Genomic DNA, 20808 nt, shown 5'->3' with positions numbered 1-20808 from the left:
CGGATTTCTCGGAATATCTGTTGTAACTTTTTCTTATTTAAACAAGCTGATAGATACAATTAGAACACACACTCTCACGACTTAGCTACTAGCAATCACTGTAAACACTTAAGCACTCGTTATTCTATCAGCTCCACCACTTGTAACCACCTTTTTGTCATTAATATAATTGACGGTGATAGTTTTCACCATCCGGGGGTTTTTTGTGCTGGAGATTATCATAATCACGTACCAATCCGACCAAAGATTACATTGTTAATCTTTGACCGAAGCAATTCGACCAAGGATTACGTTGTTAATTTTTGACCGAAGTAAGATTATCATAATCAAGGGTTTTTTCCCTCGTAATCACATCGTTGTGTTCAATCTTTTTATCATCAAGCACTCCTCACACACTAATTTGATCAAAAGTTGTTTTGCTAATTTTTGACCGAAACAAGGGACTCCACTGATGTTGAAGTCAAAGACACCACTGTTAGAACCAGTCGGTTATGATTTTATTGATGAGAAGATTTATGATTAACTTTTATTCAATTATGTTATGAACATCGAGAACATGTGATGACTGTATATCTATAGTTAGCAATTCGTCCTAAGTTCACATAAGGAGGATTGTCTGTGGTCCAAGCCATGGGATGAGGTAAAAACCGTAAATGGAATGGGCTGAACGTGTTGAACTTGAAAATTACTAAAATGTCTATTTTAACGCTTACACACTAACTATTGTAATGATATTTGCATGTAATAATATTTGGAAGATGTTGAAATTATATCGAGGTGGTGTTACAAACTTACAACTTCATTTTGTTGTGAAGTCAAAGGGTCAATCTCAGGATATGTATACCCCCGTGTTTGCTATTCAATCTGTAATAGCTTCATTAAGTAGAGTGTTTTATCTACCACGAATCTTCAAGCATTAATCTGATCAACGTCTTTTAACCTGTATACTATACAGTGAAAGTTGTTTGTTGTCTCTAATCTGTTTTTTTTGGTTTTTTTTTCTTTTATACCATATATGTTATAAGCCTTAATGTAGCTAAGTTTTTGGTGCTCATAAATCAATTAGTTTTAATGTTGGTTTTGAGTTAAATTGTAAGAATAAATATATGAATATATATTTATGTATGACCATTATGATCATTTATATAATAATTGTTTAAAATTAATTAATTATATCTTATTATTATATTAGCTAGATAATTGTTGATGGATCAAATTACACTTTCTTGTTAATCAAAGGGTTTCCCTTGGGTATATATAAATATATGGAGAGGCTAATTAACATAAAATAACGTAACCATAAACCTGACATAAAATTCATCACTCTCTTTCCATTTATATTATTCGGTTTCTCAAGAACCCTAATCCCCATCACTAATATGCATCCTAAAGGGGAACTCGACAAAGCTGACTATAATGTCATCTGGATCTTTCTCATTAGCCGTGACTTCTCTCTGCCGTGACAAATATGTTTTAGTTATAGGTTTATCATAATATTCATGTTTTCTTTTACATACATGAAAAACTGATCAACATAAACCGCTAACTACAGTATCCTGTCTAGTTGGTTGGGTCAGCAGGACCACGGTCGAAAGAGTTCAGTTTTGGTAGGTTGACGGTTAAACACTTTTTTCCATTTCAAAATTGTTTACCGGCATTAAATTATAGATGATTAAAAGGTTTATTGATGCGACACAATGATGCATCTACTTAAAACACATATTTTTTTAGGTTACGTCAATGCCACATAGGCATGTGAGCCTTTTCTAATTTTATGCATAGTGGTTGAAATGAGAGATTGAGACAAAATCTATTTGTGAGATTATGGATCGGCATATATTATCATAAGCAAAAAAAAAGTGAGGATACCTGATTCAAATCAACAAGAACCTCTAGTTAAAACGCATATATTTTTAGCTTACGTTAATGCCACATAGGCATGTGAGCCTTTTCTAATTTTATGCATAGTGGCTGAAATGAAAGATTGGGACAAAATCTATTTGTGAGATTATGGATCCGCATATATTATCATAAGCAATAAAATAAGTGAGGAGACCTGATTCAAATTAACAAGAACCTCTAGAAAAGTACCATCGGACGCCTATGACGTTGAAGTCCCTTGCAATTATTATTCAAAATATATAAATAAATTAAAGAAACCGGTGAAATGAGGGATTATTATCGGTTAGTGAAGCAAATGTGGCACGTATATGTGCCTCCAACGCCATTGCCATAAAATACTAATGAGTTTTTTAAACAAGAACGACCACATACATAGGGGTGTTTGGGCGCTTTGAACAAAAAAATGGAGTGGGAACACCCAACTACGGATGCTCTAAACATCATTAAATTTCACATTACATTATATGTAAAATATAGCATTATATATTCTGTTGTTCCTGATAAACAAAACTACTATTTAGATGAATATGCATCGTAGGATCAAGCTGTCTAAACCCGTTAAAGGCTTTAAAAAGTTTCTAGAAGCAGCAGTTAGAGCGGTTTCTAGCATCCATTCAATTCTCCCACGTCTCCCTTTTCTTATTGAAAGAAAGAGACATAACAGAGAGAAGGTAGACAACACAATTATATCCTTGCCTTCACCAACCGGAGACTTTCTTCCGGTTCCCATACGAAGATTTAGAGTTTTGGTGTTCGATTACTTCTTATCATCATCACCTCTAATATTAGGTGAATAACCGAGGAGAAATTTCATTGACAAGCTTAAAAAGGTGAGTAATTTCTTTGATGAATGCATTCATATAATTAGACTTTTGGTTAACTTTGCATTGTCATATGGATATTCATTGGAAATTTGTTGTTGATGATGATTTACAGGGCTACGGGTGATAAAGTTGTGCCTTTTATTTTTAGTTTTACTTTATATAGTTTAAATATATGTATCATCATTGCCCTCTCTGAAATTTGATAATTTATTTTTTATTCTCTGGCCGGTGTTAGCTTTTTGATAGTTGCACACATAAGGCTATGCATAGTGGAGGGACTACAAATTGGGACGAATTGCGACACGTGGCGCCCAGTCAGCAAGGGGTGGAAATTTGTTTGTGGGGTGTAATGGTGTAGGAGCTACAAATAGTAATATAATAAAAAAAATTACAAATTTTGTCCTTTTGAATTACATAAATTATGGTGACGGGTGGTCCATGGGACAACCATTAATTGATTTAAAACCGTAATAATCATGATTTGAATTTGTTTATTTTGTGGAATTAGATAACTACGGTATGATTGGTGAATTGTAGGCTCAAAGGAGGTTCTGGGGCTATTATGGAGTATACCGAGGCAACCGAATGAGTCGAAGACGCGAGAGAGGTCAAATGAAGTGAAAACGGGATGGCAAGGTCAAAGTCAACCGTGGCCCACGGTCACCACCATGAGCCACAGTCCAATATTGACAAAAACGACAGAGGCCACCATACCGTGGCACTCTGTCTCACCGTGAAGACCACCGTGGGTCACGGTCCAGCTGAAGATGAAATACACCGTGACTCACGGTGTGAACCGTGGGCCACGGTTCATGTCGTAACTGCCATTTTATTTTCTTATTTCAATCGGTTTTTGGCTAGACTTTTCATTATCTTTTCATTCTAAACAACCTAGGCACGAATTTTTGAGAGCAAGAACAAGACTTTGGTGATTATAATCATTTGTTTGGGTTTATGATCCGTTCGATTAACCTAATTGATGTGATGATTAATCAAACGATGTGTGGCTAGTACTCTTATTGTTCTCTCCCGAATTGTAATGTTTTCTACTTGGATAATTATTAATCGTTTATGTTATTGGTGAGATAGTATTGTGATCATTTGATTATTGTGCTATGGTGATTGCGTGTTTGTTTTGTAATTGTTAGTATGGTATAATTCGTGTTCTTGACTATCCGTTCTTGGTGCCATAGGCAATCGAGATTTAGTAGAAGAGAATTAGGGTTAGCAATACTAAACTGATTATTGAGTGACAACCTTGCGTTTTCTAATCCAAGTACTTAGTCCTCGCTTATCACATCCAAACGCATTTTCACGAATTATAATTGTGTAATTCATCTCACAAGTAAACATTAACTTTATTAACACTGGAAACCTGAAATTGGGAGAGAGAATTCTTTCTTATATTGTTTTAAAACTCGTTTATTGTTTTATATTTTTTTTGTTAATCAAAAATCAAACAACCAAATCATTGAATTTACATTTTGCACTTAGATTAATTTAGATTAATTTTATAGCTACTCAGTAACGCATTTTTCACAAACTCCCTGTGTTCAATACCCACTTACTGCTATCTATTTAGTTGTATTTGGTTTATTTTTGAGTGAGTCTTCGACCTCACGTCATATGGAATGGGTCCTTTTTTGAAAATAGTTTCACTCTTTGTCCTTTATTTGGATGTTTGCCACGGTTTTTGTCCTTTAAGCTAACCTCAGTTACGTTATCCCGTTAAGCAGATCCATTTGAATAAAATGTGATGGGTATAATTGTCTTTTCCCCCTGTCCCTTCTCTTTCATCATCCTTTTAATCTATTAAAACATACCAAACATAACATTTTGCAAATTTCATCAGATCTAAATTAGGGCTTTAAATTTCATCAGATCTAAATTAGGGCTTCACTATTGCGGGTTGCGTGAAGAACTTTCATGTTGTATTCTAGTTGTTTCAATATTACTTCAAGTTCATGAACAGAGAACTTGTCCATGTCGAGCAAATCAACAAAATCTGTTAAAGGCCTTTCATAGGAACGACCTGGGAATTTTGAAAATTTGCCACCATTATGCAACTTAACAGAAAAAAAGATGAGGTTTATCAACTGCATTTGAAAAAATTTCAACACTCAATCGATTGTAAAAAGATTTAAACTATTTGTGTGAGTGTCCTTTATAATCAATTGAAAAAATATTTAAACTTACCGTAAAATGCGTCCACCTCTTCTTGTGAGGTACCTTCTCTGATGTAGAATCGAGGAGGCGGTTCTTCGTAGTCGTCCATTGCTTCAGATCACACTGAGTCGCCGGGAAATATTGGGGGATTAGGGTTTCTTAATCAATCGACGGGTAATATTGGGGATTAGGGTTTGTTAATCAATCACCGGGAAATATTTGTGTGTGTGTGAAGTTCAACAGGCTTAAGTTAAAAGGATGATGAAAGAGAAGGGACAGGGGGGAAAAGACAATTATACCCATCACATTTTATTCAAATGGGTCTGCTTAACGGGATAACTTAACGGAGGTTAGCTTAAAGGACACAAACCGTGGCAAACATCCAAATAAAGGACAAAGAGTGAAACTATTTTCAAAAAAGGACCCATTCCATAATTTGTCAGGTCCCTTGATATGGTCGATTCGGCTCGGATTTTAATCAATCATGTCATAACTCACACAAAATTAATCGTGTTGACAAGAGAGTTAATGACGGGTTACTATATTTAGAAAGATGACCGTTTGTTAAAGGCGGAATCAATAACAAACATACGGTTGCAATGAATATTCAAAGATAGATGGCACACACAGGATTCACTCAAAAGATTTCCATTTATATAATGTTAATCATACAAACGGGGTAATCAATTTAGGGTTTTATAAGGAATCCTAGGACAGCCGGCACACACAAAATATTCTCAATTAATGTGTCGGTCTTATCCGTATCATGTGTCCATCTGCCTCTCCTTGGCAGCGTGCCATAAATATTCTATTTATAGGCCTGCCAACCTAGGACAGCTGTCATTCCTTTTAGAAACCCTAAATACAATCATACGTATTCAAATTACATATTCAAAATAAGCTAAGTGTAAAACAAGTCTTCCGGATAGGCTTTTCTTAAAGAAGTGTACTCGGGATCAGTTTCCGGGTAGACTCTTAAAGAATATTTTACCAAGTAAAATATTCACCGAGTAGACTTCAATCTTCTTGAACTTATCAAACTTTGCCCGACAAATCCTTACGAGCAACCTTGTTCTTCTATGGTCCTGTTCGGCTCATTGTCATTGACTAACTTGTTGATAAGGCGTACTCGGGAGTACATACCTTACTTGAGCAGAACCTTACTCGATATAATTTAGAGATATTTCATTAACTCATCAAGTATACTCGGACCATAATTATTAAAGAATACCTTGCCCGGTCTTCCAATCACTTGGCTTCATGGACTTGGTTAACCAAACCTTACTCGGATGAGTAAAATACTTGGTCTTGAAGAACAACCCTGCTTGACAAAGTGAACCTTGCTCGGAGATGCCAAATCAGTGATCTTTCCTCGGGAAATCACTAAAAAGCATACCTTGCTCGGATATCCACTTAAGAAGACTATTTGAAGTAAACCTTGCCCGGAAGACAAAATCTCGTACTCGGTTAAGTAAAAGCTTGCTCGGAGTTCCAAGGTGTGCTCGGATTCAATACTTAGCAGTTTCTGAGGAGGTTGAGAAGGTTCCAATCTTCCATATTCTTCGTTTAGGTCAAATCTCCTCATTTGGGTCAAACTCTTGACCCAACATAATTTATGTAATTCAAAAGGATAAAATTTGTAATTTTTTCAATATAATATATATATATATATATATGTATGTATATATATAACACATTAAAAAATTATAATAATAATAATATTTCTTTTCCTATTCCGACAATTTTCCCCGTCCCTTATCGCCCAGGGGCGGTGTTCCCCCCAAATTCCCCCCATTTCGCCCCTATATTTCTCCCATTACGAATGGCCTAAGGGCAACTAAGGGTTACTTGTGTAGAAAAGTGGTCCCCTAGGTTACCAGGCCTCAATTCACATTTATAACTTTGGTTTGGCTGTTAACTAAACATATTTTAGTCAATGCAGGAAGAGATTCAAAACTGGGAGGAACGTATGAACATGAGCCTAGCTACAACAAGTGTTATAAGTTGAAATGTTTGGTTATTTTTACCCTTAATGTGGTCAATTCAATGTGAAGGTGAGTCAGCATTTCGTTATTTGTTTACTTACTATTATTTTCAATCACAAAGTTTATTTATGCCATGAAATGAACCTGCATAATTATTCATAACCATAATGCTATCTAACACTGTTGTTGTTTGCGATCCTTTGGACCATGTGGAAAATGACATTTCATGGTATATTTATACAGACTTCTAATGAAGGTCAGCAACAAGCATGCTTAGCCGCTGCTGTGATTTTCTTCCCCCATTTTATGTCATGTGTTTATGTTTACTCTTTGAAACATACTACCTCCCCCCCCTCTGGATAGAAGTTTCTCTTATACATACCTTTTTATACATAAGTTTAGTAAGTTGCACTTTTAGTTTATGTTAAAGACCCAACTTTTGCATTAACTTTTCCACATGAGTGGAGTAGCTTTTACTCAGAGTTCAGTTATTGTCATTCACTGGAAAGATAAATAGTATGGAACTACAAATTATTATGTCTTAGTGAATGAAAACACTTTATTTGATAAAATATATAAGTGATGTGAAATACGTTTTTCTTTCTTGCAGCCTAATTATGAGCCTACATTCTTCAAAGGCCATGCAGATGAAGGAGCCCAAACCGGTGGACAGAAAAGCCTTTAAAAATGGAAGTTGGGAATGTCAAGAAGAAGCATTTTGCATTATATATAACTGAAGGTAAGGAATTAAAACGCCTCTAAACAACAATACTCTATGGTTCAATTAATAAATTAATTTGTAATTTTTTTTATCATTACAGGTTAAAAGTGTTCTTGATTCATGTAAGGATGCTAATTTAAGTTTAATAAGTTTTTCAATGCAATGTTTACATCACTTATGTAAGTTTTCCTACCATCTCATTGATAACTTTTTATTATTTAATTACAAAATAGCCACTATATGTTGTTATGCAAAGCTAAACAAACTTCCATAAACAAAAATGTTTTTACATATTGTTATATGGAAAACTTCGTGGACGCCGGGTAATACATAAACTTTGTATGATTTACATGGGATTTGTATGGATATTAATTAAAGTTCAGAGATATTTCTTATATGTGGTACTAGTTTGAGGCCCGTGTATTACACGGGTAATTGTTGAAAATTTTAAACTTTGACCATTAAATGAAACCCAACCAAAAAAACCCGTACCTGAACCCAAATTAACTCGACCCGAGGAACTCTAACCCAAGAAAATACTAACCCGAACCTGAACCGAAGTAATTCGGGTTGGTTCTTGGGTCCGAATTCCAGGTTTCGGGCCAACCCGAAAATTTTTAGTTTTCAAATCATATGTATTTTTAGGTATTAAAGGCTAAGCTTTAGCCACTGACGTTATCAGGATTTAGTCAAAGTCGAATGTTTCCACATATTATGAATCGAATGTTTATTGTTTATTATTTTGAATATAAACCATAATAAGCACTTTAATTAACACTTCAAAATTCACTAATCGTCCCTTGTCAATCCATATGGAGATTACTTGTTATATGTAGTAATGGATTTAGTTGGAATAAACCTAATTTTAATGTCATATATTAAAACCATATATGAAAATTGGTTGGAAAAAAAGATGAGGAAGGCTATGGTATTGACAAGTAACAAAAATGGTAAGCTTTTATTAGAATATATAGATAACACAGACACGAAAAATAAGTTGAACGGATTAAAATTAATTTTAGATATTGATTAAAATTAAAGGATGACATTTATAATTTAAAGTCACTTAAAAGGGTATATTGATTAAACTTATTTTTTAAATTGCATCTCAAACCTGTTAAACCGTTATAAATAACAACCTTTAACATTTTATCACAAACCTCTATAATAAATAATCAATACGCAATAAGCTTAATAATAATATTATAATAATCAGAATCCAGATAATTAATAATCTTATGTTAATAATTAAACATTTTAAAAAATCGTATTATTATTAAGTTTTAACAAATCGTATTATTATTTTAAGTTCTTGATTTATAATTAAACATTTTAAAAAATCGTATTATTATTGATTTTATGTTAAACACCAAACTTATCAATCCTGTTTTAAAATCGTGTATGCATATTATCACAATAAAGTTTATTCCATCAGAACTATTATGCATATTATCAGAATCAAGATAATAAATAATCAATACGCAATAAGCTTAATAATAATAATATTAGTAATTCCAGAATCCATTTTAAATCGTATGCATATATGTGATCCCAGAATCCATTTTAAAATTAAAAATCGTATTATTATTAATTTTATGTTAAACATCAAACTTAATATAAACAGTTGACCAGGTCCATAAGTTACTCAAATTATTATTAGATTTCTTCCATATAAAACTCTAACTTAGTTATAGATATTAGTTTGCAAACTAATAGATAACTTCCATATAAAACTCTAAGTTAATTAAGTTATTGATTTATAATTACACATTTTTTTAAAATCGAATTATTATTAATATTAACCGAAACTTTATATTCAACATTAATATAAAAGTAAAAATCATATTTGCTTTAACATAATTGAATAAAACATTCACATGAAGAATAATAAGCAAAAAGCAAACACTTTCACATGAAAAATTGAATAAAACAACATAATTGCATATTAGACGCCTAGAAAGATACAACAGTGTGTACCATGTGAAAGAGATCTGCAACTCTTTGAAGTAGTGCACAAACAGGATGTCAATCTCGCAGCAGCAACCGCATTATGTAACGGTAACATCGGCTGCACACACCTGAGTTCCGATGGACACCTATCAGTCAGATAGATTATCACAAACTCATTAATAACAAAATATTATTCCGTAACTAAAAGGAAAGTGAAACATTGTATAAGATATATGAGCAATAGTGCTTTAAACACATTTACAACAGTCAATGCCTAACTTCTGAAATGACGTATTTATGTGTACTGGCATCAATTGCAAATATGAAATGAATAATAATAATAATAATAATAATAATAATACCGAAAGAGTCAAATGAATGATGATTTCTTCATGTGTAATAATAATAATAATAATAATAATAATAATAATATCTAATACACATGATCTGTAAACAGCTAATTAATACACAAATTTCAAATTGAACATATTAAACCTAAACCTTCAATCAATCTAATATCAAAATTCAATCAAAAGATTTAATAATAATAATATTACTTGGTAAAGATGAGAGAAAGAGATTTATATATAAAGTAGATATAGTGGAGGGGGGCGATAGTAGTTGTGGCGGTGGTGGCCGTGGAGAGGGTCTATTTCGTTGTCGGCACTTGGGGTGGTGGTGGAGGCCATGGAGAGGGCCGATGGAAAGACATACGTGATGGTGTTGGGAGAAATTTGGTATCTAGGGTTTGATTGGATAAATGATAGGAGGTTTGAATAACAAATAAAGTGGGTGGGTAATGACCCATGTAGTATCCATATTTAAGAAAATGAGTTAAAAAGTATGAGAATGGATGAGAGTGTGACAAGTGACATATAGTAGTTGTTATTTATTAAAATAGTAAGATATGTGATGAGAAGTGCGGATTTTGGTGTATATTAATATAATTTCATCAAACTAAATTCTAAAAAATATTTGGTGATGATATTACAGGCACATGCACGACACATCCAATTTTAAGTGATATGGAAAGAAAAACGTATGCAGTTTGATGGATTGCCAAGTTTTCACGTGAAGCGTGTGCACACCCAGCCCAAAATGATCTGATTCCTGTGCTGACTGTGGTTCAAGTTCTTTACTACGAACAATAGATGCGACTATGCGAGACAACATCGATGGTGGTCTGATAGCACTTGAACATGTGGCTCAACAAATGAGTAAGAAACAATCATTAAACGAGCTTTCATTTCAGATTTTGAAGATTACAACGAGATTAAAAGAAGCAAAATGATCATCATCGTCTGTTAACAAGTCTATGGTCTCCAATTATGGTTGTTGGCCTGCTATGGTGTGGTGTTAACGACAATGTCTATATTTTGATACACGTTTATAGCTAATCACTTAGTTGTTTAAATACAATTTATTGTGTTTTTGTGTATAATGGAAAGAAAATGTCATTATGACATTAGAATTCTAAACACCCGTCAATTGGACGGGTATAAAACTAGTTACAACAATTTTAATATAAAGAAGCTAACTTGAAATTATGCTCTCTCTCCAAATCATGCTATTGTCATTATTATTTATTCTAAAAAAAGCAACAATTCAGTGTATACATTTAATCAAAATTAAATTGTATGGATTTAGTCGTTCGGTTATCTCATAACTTCTAATTCTATGTTTACTGTATCAATTAAAAAATAAAATAACAAATACATATAAAAGTGAAAATAAGTTTCATCAACTTCTTAGATAGGGGTTGGTTGATAGTGTTGGATTTAATGATCGGTTCGGGTCAAGTCTACGCGGACCGACCCGAATATGATCCGGTATGAGTTACACCAAGGATAACAAAATATAAACCCACTTAAACGTTAACTGGGCTCGACACAATTAATTAACTTATATGAAATGGTGATCAAGGCTATTTTGGTTAATGATTGGGCTCGAAGCCCATTGGGTTTAATTTTGATTAAACCCTAAATCTCTTTATATAAAAGGGTTTCTATTCATCATCTTCTTCGATGGATCTAACCTAAACACAACATTAACCAAAACCCTAGCCGTCACTACGATTAACCACCATTACCGGACCTCCACCACTGCCGGCCACCATAGCCGCCATCGAAGCTCCACCACAGCAACCATCATCACCTCCAGCCGCTTTTCCGGCTCCGTAATCCGGCAGCCCGTTTTTCCGGCGAGGCTTTTTCCGGCCACCGAACAATCACCACCACTATTGTCACTAGCCAACCTAAACACCACCAGCCACTGTTCATTTACGCAGCTGCTGTTGCTGTTTGGCTTCTGCCCGTCGGAACCAGCCACCGCCGCCAGCCTGCCGTCGCCGGAGCACGCCGCCAGTTGCCGGATCTCCGCCATCGGTGCAGCTGTTGCTGTTGGTTCGCTGTTGTTGCAACTACTGGTCACCGGGGACATCACCACAGGTCAAATTAATATTGATAAATTAATATTTACCCGCTGCGTTTTATTGTTCGTTTATACATATATATTAATATTGATTAATATCTATAGAAACGAAAGCATTCATTAAGGAGGGTGTTTTATCTACCACTAATCTTCAAGCAATCTAGTCAACATCCTTTTACTTGTATATTATACAGCGAAAGTTGTTTGTTGTCCCTGATATGTTATTTGTAGCACCATATTTGATAAAACTATAAATGCCTTAACGCAGCTCAGTTTAGATGCTCAGACATCAATCAGTTTTAATGTCGGTTTTAAGTCAAACCGCTAACTACAGTTTCCTAACTGGTTGGTTGGGTCAGCAGTCAGCAGGACACGGTCAAAACAGTTTAGTTTTGGTAGGTTGATGGTCTGATCTCTTTTTCCTTTCCAAATTTGTTTATCGGCATTAAATTATAGATTATTAAAAAGGTTTATTGATGCGACACAATGATGCATATACTTAAAACGACCATTTTGTAGGTAACGTCAATGCCGCATAGACATGTGGGCTTTTTCTAATTTTATGCATAATGGTTGAAATGGGAGATTGGGACTAAATCTACATATGAGGTTATGGATTGGCATATATTATCAGTAAGCATAAACATAAATGAGTAGACCTGATTCAAATTAACAAAAACCTCTAGGAAAGTACAAATGAGGAGACCTGATTCAAATTAACAAAAACCTCTAGGAAAGTACCCTCAGCCGCCTATGATGTTGAAGCCCCTTGCAAATATCATTTAAATTAAATAAATAAATTTAAGTAACCGGTGAAATGAGGGTTTATTATTGGTTAGTGAAGCAAATGTGGTTCATATATGTGCCTCCAACGCCGTTGCCACTAAACACTGAATAGTTTTTTAAACGAAAACGACCACATACTTAGGGGTGTTTGGGCGCTTTCAACAAAAAAATGGGGTAGGAACACCCAACTACGGATGCTCTAAACATCATTAAACTTCACATACATTATATGTAAAAGATAGCATTACAACCGTTTTTATATAAAAAAGCTAACTTGAAATTTAGCTCTCCTTCCAAATCATGCGATTGTCATTATTTTGTATTCTAAAATAAAAAGCAAGAATTCAGTGTATACATTTAATCAAAGTTAAATTTGTCTGGATTTAGTCATTCGGTGAAGAGGTAGGTCCCAGCAGAACCCAGTTGGACCCGCAAGACTCACCTTGAACAGGGACGTCTGCGCGATGACCAACTGCTCCAGCAGGACCCACCATGCTCAAAGAACCTTACGCGCAGTACGCCAGCTGTACCCGCAGGGAAAGCCTCCCAATGGTGAAGTATCCCGCCTGTTCCCGCAGCTGCGGATACAAGCCATCAGGGAAGGCTACCCGCACTAACAGCAAGGCTACACGCACAAGGCATTCGTTACTTCAGTTGTCACATGAAGGAATGAGCAAGGCGGGAACACTCCCGCCTAAATGAGCCAGTCCGTATGCTTCTGGAAGGTCTTTCGTACTATACCTACTAAGGTATGGACGGAACAGACAGTTTGACCAGAGCAGCCCATGAACTAATCACAGGGTGACAGCTCACCGACAACAATACGAGGAGGAGCACCCTCTAGTACTGTTTGTCACTATTAGCCGCTGCCTACTCACCAACCCTTACGAGGGGACGTGCGCAGCCTACAGTTGGTGGAACAGTGCGTAGCCGGCAGTAAAGGAACAGTATACAGCCGACCTTGTTACTGTTGGCCGTAACCTATCCACCAACCAGCATGGCCTGTGCATACGTCCACTGTTGGTAGAACAGGAATACTATTCAGCCGGCTGTACCTGCTTGGAAACCTATCTTCGGCTATAAATACTCCAACACCTGGGAAGGGTAAGGACATCATCTGATATCTCAATCTTATCTAGCAATCTCTTAATATACTCTTATATTCAGAGCAATCTAGTCTGATTCTCACGCCGGAGGGTGGTCACAAGGAGGAACCCCCCCCCCCCTTCTCAGTGACGAGCTTACGGTGTCTGTTTTGCAGGTCTCCTGAAGAACAACCTTCTCAGCTAGATCTCATCCGTGGGAAACATTACTTAACCCCCAGATTATCTATAATCTGTCTAGGGTTCACCTAGTGTTTCTTCAAGTAAGGTTTTTGGTATCCATTTTTGGTTGAAAGTTTTTGATATACTGTGTTTCCATTAAACTCATATTTAAGGCTATGTAAGGTAACAGAATTTAAAAAGTAACTTGAATTTTGTGTGGTTCTAACTAGTTGTTTGTAAAAAAAACACATATCTTAAAGTAGAGTTCTAATTTTATAAAATTAAGTTTCTTTCTAGTTAATCAAAACCTCAAACATTTATCGTAAAAGAGTGAAATACTATATTTGTTTGTTATACCTATATTATCAGACTCAAACACAGACACAAACACAAACAAATCTGAATATCATGCTATCGAAAACTACAGAATCATCAACATGACGATATGCAACAATACAAAATGAAACAGATAAATTAAAAAAAAAACAATCGAGACATCAATGTTATGAACCCAAAACACTCAAACCCTAGACTGAATGGGCGAGAACAAACAAAATATGAGTTAGACAAATCGATAGGATAAAACCGTTCTCCAAGTTTTATGATAATGGAGCTCATAATCGTCTAGATCCGAAATGGCTACTAACCAGCCCAATTCTGTTATTGAGTACTAAAACCATTGCAAGGTATGAGACATGACCTCAATTGGTTGTATGGGCATTGATGTGTGTTTATAAGCCAAACGGGCTCCACATCTATCAGACTAGTCTTTTGGGTTAAGTTTTTCTGTTTGGTTTGTAGCATTGGTATCAAAGCTAACCTCAGAATTGTTAGTCAATCTAACCACATACTTAACGAAGAGAACATGAGCCAACCATGTGTAAGTCAAGCCCATATAGACCCGGTCCAGTTCAACATACAAAACAATCACAATTATATTAGAACTGATATTATTACATTATTATTAATGACTAAACAAGTTTGAATATCAACAATTATGGAACATTAAAACCTCACTAATATTTTTCATGTAAGGCCCCGTTCCCGGTAGCCCTACTTTAGCATCGGATTTACTCATAAACACAATTCTATTGTAACATCATGGGAATTTGGGCCAAAAATAGCAACTCTCCATAATTAAGGGACTAATCCTGCCAAATTCAAACTCCAAAGTTAAAAATGAAAAATCTGTTTTCTTGTTCTATCGCGCTACGCGATGGGGATAAGGGACAAGCCATCGCGTATCGCGATGGGGCTAAAAGTGTTTATGGTTGAGAATTCTTGATGATCTCCATTGATTTACAATACCCTTTAAATAGGGAGATTACAATCGGTAAATTAGGAAACGATATATACAAATTATACACAATAAATAAGAGATCATAATCTATTCCTAAAATCAAGGCATAATCACTGCTGGGAATATTATTCGGTTAAGATTCCCCCGCAGTTTGAGCGGGCGAAGGGCAGATGCTCAAGCTGGACTGAAAAGACTGAAACAACTGACGAGCTAGACCTTTGGTAAATATGTCCGCATACTGAAACGAAGATGGCACATGTAAAACTCGAATGTGACCAACTCGAACCTTTTCCCGAACAAAATGTATGTCAATTTCAATGTGCTTGGTTCGCTGATGCTGAACAGGGTTGTCGGACATGTAAACGGCAGAGACATTGTCACAATAAATGACAGTGGCTTGCTGTAGAGGAATGTGCAGCTCAAGAAGTAAATTTCGAAGCAAGTGGCCTCTGCAACGGCATTGGTCACCCCGCGATACTCTGCCTCGGCACTGGATCTTGAAATAGTGGGTTGTTGTTTTGAGGACTAGGAGATCAAATTATCACCAAGAAATACACAGTATCCACTGGTGGAACGACGGGAATCGGGGCATCCTCCCCAATCGGCATCCGAGTAGGCAACCATAGAATGTGTATTAGTCCTGCCAATGCGTATGCCATAATCAATCGTGCCCTGTAAATACTGGAGAATGCGCTTCAGAAAGGCAAAGTGAGGATCCCGAGGTTCATGCATGAATAGGCAAATCTGTTGAACAACATAGGATATGTCCGGGCGTGTAAAGGTGAGGTACTGTAACGCTCCAGCAAGGCTGCGATATAGAGTGGAGTCATGAAAAAGAGAACCATCAGAAGCACTGAGTTTTGCTGATAAATCAACTGGTGTAGCACATGGTTTGCAAGAGGACATAGAAGCCCGATTAATGATGTCCTTAGTATACTGAGATTGATCCAAGAATAAGCCACTAGATGTCCTGGTCACTTTGATCCCCAAAAAATGATGTAAGGGACCTAAGTCGGTCATTGCAAACTCTCGTGAGAGCATGCTAATAATATCCTCTAATAACTTATCAGAAGAAGCAGTGAGCACTATGTCATCAACATAAAGAAGTAAATAAGCAGTCTGGGTGCCGCGTGTGAAAATAAAAAGTGAATTATCACACACACTGCTGTGAAAACCCTGTGACAGAATATGAGAAGAAAACCGAGTATACCAAGCCCGAGGTGCCTGTTTAAGTCCATAAAGGGACATTTTCAACCTGCATACAAAGTTTGGGCAACGCCTATCTACAAACCACGGAGGCTGATGCATGAAAACAGTTTCGTTTAAGTGACCATGTAAAAAGGCGTTCTTGACATCCAATTGATGAATGGGCCAAGAACGAGAGACTGCAATGGATAAGACGGTCCGTATGGTGGCCGGTTTGACAACCGGACTGAAGGTGTCCTCACAATCAATACGAACTGTTTGGGATTTTCCATTAACTACCAAACGTGCTATGTACCTCTCAAGTGACCCATCCGATTTAAACTTGTGTCGGAAGAGCCACATACACCGAATGATCGGTCGGTCGTCTGGTCGAGGCACTAGCTCCCATGTATCATTTACCTGTAAAGCACTAAACTCAGTCTGCATAGCGTGTACCCAATGAGGGTCGGCAAAGGCTTTGGCATAGGATGTGGGAATGGGGGAAATGGTGGCGGATGTAAGAGCATGGTGGTCTTTAGAGCGGGTGGTCATAGGGTGGGTATTTGAAGGAGGAGTGGGTCGAGTGACATGAGATGGTGTAGGAGCGGTAGTAGGCTGGTTTTTAGGTGGTAATGGTGCAGGGTCATTCGTGTTTTGGGGCTGTGGAGGTGCTGAGGTAGGCTCAGTTTGTGGAAGGTTGGGGGCAGGAGGCTTTGGGCGGCGTCGATATGTCACCGGGAATGGGGATGTTGAGTGTAGATGTCGTTGTGAGGTGGACGCAGGTGGGATAGGACGAGAGAAAGTGAAACCTGGTGGGGTGGTATCATCTAGAAAGTTATAGGTAGAGGATGGGGTAGGTATGGTGTAAGGGAACGTATTTTCGTCAAAGGTGACATGTCGTGAAATATGGACTTTCCCTGTGGTGGGGTCAAAACAACGGTATCCCCTAAAATCAGTGGGGTATCCGAGGAAGATACAACGAATGGCACGAGGGTGTAGTTTATGGGGCTGAGTGGCTTATGTATTTGGGTAGCAAGCGCAACCGAATACACGAAGGTAATCATATGTAGGGTGGCGGAGATATAAGGCAAAGGTAGGTGTGAAGAAATTGTGGCGTTTGGTGGGAAGGATGTTGTGAAGGTAGGCGGCGGTGTGAAGGGCCTCGACCCAAAAGATAAGTGGTAAGTGGCCATGAATGAGGAGCGAACGAATAATGTCGTTAAGGCGACGGATCATACGTTTGGCTCGGTCATTTGGGATGAGGTTTGGGGGCAAGAGAAACGGAATAAGAGGCCATGGTGTTGGGCAAAACTTTTGAAGGCATGGTTATCGAATTCACCACCCAAGTCACATTGAAAGGTCTTAATGTAGCGGTTGAATTGGGTGGCTATTAATTGATGGAATTTTGTAAATGTGGTGAAGGCTTCTGATTTAAATTTCAAAGTGTATACCCACACAAAATTTGAAAAATTATCAATTAATACCATGTAGTATTTATAGCCAGTTTTGCTAGGGATAGGAGATGTCCACAAGTCACAATGTATAATATCAAAAGGGGAAAAAGTAAAAGAGTTTGATTCATAAAATGGCAAACGTTTGCTATTAGATAAATGACACGAATTGAAAAATGAAGACTGCTTGTTTTTATTACAAGAAAAACCAAAATGTCTAGATAAAACATCTAAAACTTAAGTTCCAGGGTGCCCGAGACGGTCGTGCCATGGTAAAGTTGTAGATGTGATTGAACAAGCTTGCGGCGGAAGGGTTGGTGGAGTGACTGGATAAAGATCTCCCGTGCTATTGTGGCGGGAAAGGTGTCGTCCAGTTTTGAGATCCTTCAATGAAAAACCAAAAGGATCAAATTCAATGGAAACATTGTTATCACGAGTGAATCGACGGACGGACAATAAGTTTTTAATGACTTGTGGACTATAAAGGATGTTTGGAAGGATATAAGTTCGGTTAAAAATGGGAAGGAAACAAGTACCCGAACCCTCAATTGGTAAACACTGTCCGTTGCCGACTAAAAGTTTAGTATTAACAGGAAATGAGTCAGGGTGACGAATCATACCTCGGTTGTCAGTGACATGGCGTTCGGCTCCGGTGTCCATATATTGAGCCGGGTCAATGTATTTTAGTTGCATAGTATTGAAAGCTTGGCTGAGATCCAAAGGGCTCAACGCATCAAAACCGGTTGGTGAAGCTGTAGGAAAAACAAGTGCTAAGTCATATGGTTGCTGACCTGGGTAACCCGTGTAGTGGGCAGCGGGTGTGTTTTGGGACTGATTAGGGCGCCATGTATTCTGAGTTGGGTAGGGGCAAGGTGGGGTATTCCACCAAGCCCACTGAGGGTACGGCTGGTTAGGAGAAGGAGGTGTGAAAAACCAAGGGGTCCCTGTGGGGTTTCCTCGGTGGCTGCGACCTCTGCCTCGTCCTCGGGAGTTGTTTCTTCCCCGACCACGGCCCCTATAATTGGACTGAAAGGATGCCTCGTGTGATTGATTGCTGCTGTCCGATTGTGGCTGGGCTGGTGCAGTTTGGGAGGGGATGTTCTGAGCAGTCGGAGTAACAAGGACAGAAGAGGTCTGCTGTTGACGCGCGGCCTGACGGATGACTTCGTCGTTCAACATTGATCGGGCACGATCCCAGTCTGCATCCTGGGAGTTTATCAGCGAGGCAGTAGTGTCAAACTCAGGGGACAGGCCTCGGACCAGTTGCAGAACCAGGCGAGATTCACTGACGGGCTGGTCAACATCTGTTAATTGATTGGCGAGGTCTTTCAGTTGCTTGCAATAGTCATCAATGGAACTACAGGCGGCGAGGGTGAGATTCACGAATCTGGTTTCTAGGGCAGCAACTTTTGCTTTCTTGTTGCTGAGGAAGATGCGTTCCAGTTTTAGCCAGGTGGTCCGAGCCGTGGCTTCGGTGTCAATGATGCGAGTGAGCAGGTCATCTGAAACTGTAGAGTAAATCCATTGGGAGACCAATGCATCCAGCTCTTTCCAGGCGGTGAATGAAGGATCCGAAGGTTCTAGGGGTGGTATGTCATCGATGTGATCAATGACACTGTAGGCAATGGAGTGAATCTTAAAAAGCTTCACCCACGAGGTGTATGTGATATTGGTGCCGTCATAAGTTCTGATTTTACATTGAATGTTTGCAACGGAATAAGCAGGGTGAAGGGTTGGTGGCATAATCGGTAAATTACAATCGGTAAATTAGGAAACGATATATACAAATTATACACAATAAATAAGAGATCATAATCTATTCCTAAAATCAAGGCATAATCACTGCTGGGAATATTATTCGGTTAAGAGGGGCTTGGTCAAACCTTCTGGAAGGGTCAACAGCGTTACGTGATCGCTGGTTGAACCTACGTCATCATGTATCGCGATGACGTGTCCCGACACCTCTGGCACAAGATTGCCACGCGTCCACACGTGGCACACCTCTCGCCACGTGTCCCGACACGTGGCAACACGTGACACATCGTCCGCCACGTGTTAACACGTGGCACACCGTCTGCCACGTAGCAACACGTGGCAGACCTACGTGGTGACGATGCAAAGCTACATCGCGCTACGCGATAGGATCCAAATTTTTGCCTATAAATAGCAGGTCCGGGGTCTTCACAAATTAACACCAAACTCAGCTTACAACTCTCTCTAAACCTCTTCGTGCCAACGATCCACCTCGAAAACCGTGCCCCGATTCCTCGATAAACGTGCCATACCTCGATATTCGTACCACTCCCCGACGACGTTCCGAGCAAGAAGGTGGTGTCGTTCTTACAACCCGACGATCACCTCGAAGTGCGTGCCGTGAAAAGTTGGTGTCTCGAGAAGCGTGCCGAAGTGAAGTGGCGATCAAAGCGAGTGTTGTAAAGACTAAGCGGCGTAGAAGTGCTGCTCGAGTATCTAGGAAATATTAAGCCGAGGAAAGGTAAGGCTTACTACCCGACTAAAATAATAATAAAATATTATAAAGGCTTAATGCCCTAAGTCGGAATTATGCTCGATGTTTATGGAAAGAAATTATATAACAAAGAAAAGAAAATAAAGAAATATGGAAGTGTGTGTGTGTATATATATGTGTGTGTGAAATATATATAATTCTTTGTTATGAATATTATATAAGTAATAAAGGATATTTTTATATGATAAAAGAAAAAGAATACGTTTCTTAGAAAAGAAGAAACGTCGGGTTTTTATAATAAACTAAAGGTTTATAAATATTGCTTTTAAAACTAAAGGTTTTAAAGTAAAAGAAATGAACTAAAGGTTCATCGAGG

The 20808-nt window shown here is 37.7% G+C and overlaps 1 pseudogene; it reads left to right on the top strand.

The window, feature by feature from the left end:
- Positions 1–20808, top strand: part of LOC143586742 (putative polygalacturonase At1g80170) — a 67347-nt pseudogene that overhangs the window by 1598 nt on the left and 44941 nt on the right.

This window comes from Bidens hawaiensis, unplaced genomic scaffold (assembly GCF_021521415.1).
Source record: "Bidens hawaiensis isolate Kalapana, Puna unplaced genomic scaffold, B.hawaiensis_p1.1 tig00001575_1, whole genome shotgun sequence".
In the NCBI taxonomy this organism is placed as follows: domain Eukaryota; kingdom Viridiplantae; phylum Streptophyta; class Magnoliopsida; order Asterales; family Asteraceae; genus Bidens; species Bidens hawaiensis.
The sequence above is the reverse complement of the archived record's forward strand: the minus strand, read 5'-3'. Positions and strand labels throughout refer to the sequence as shown.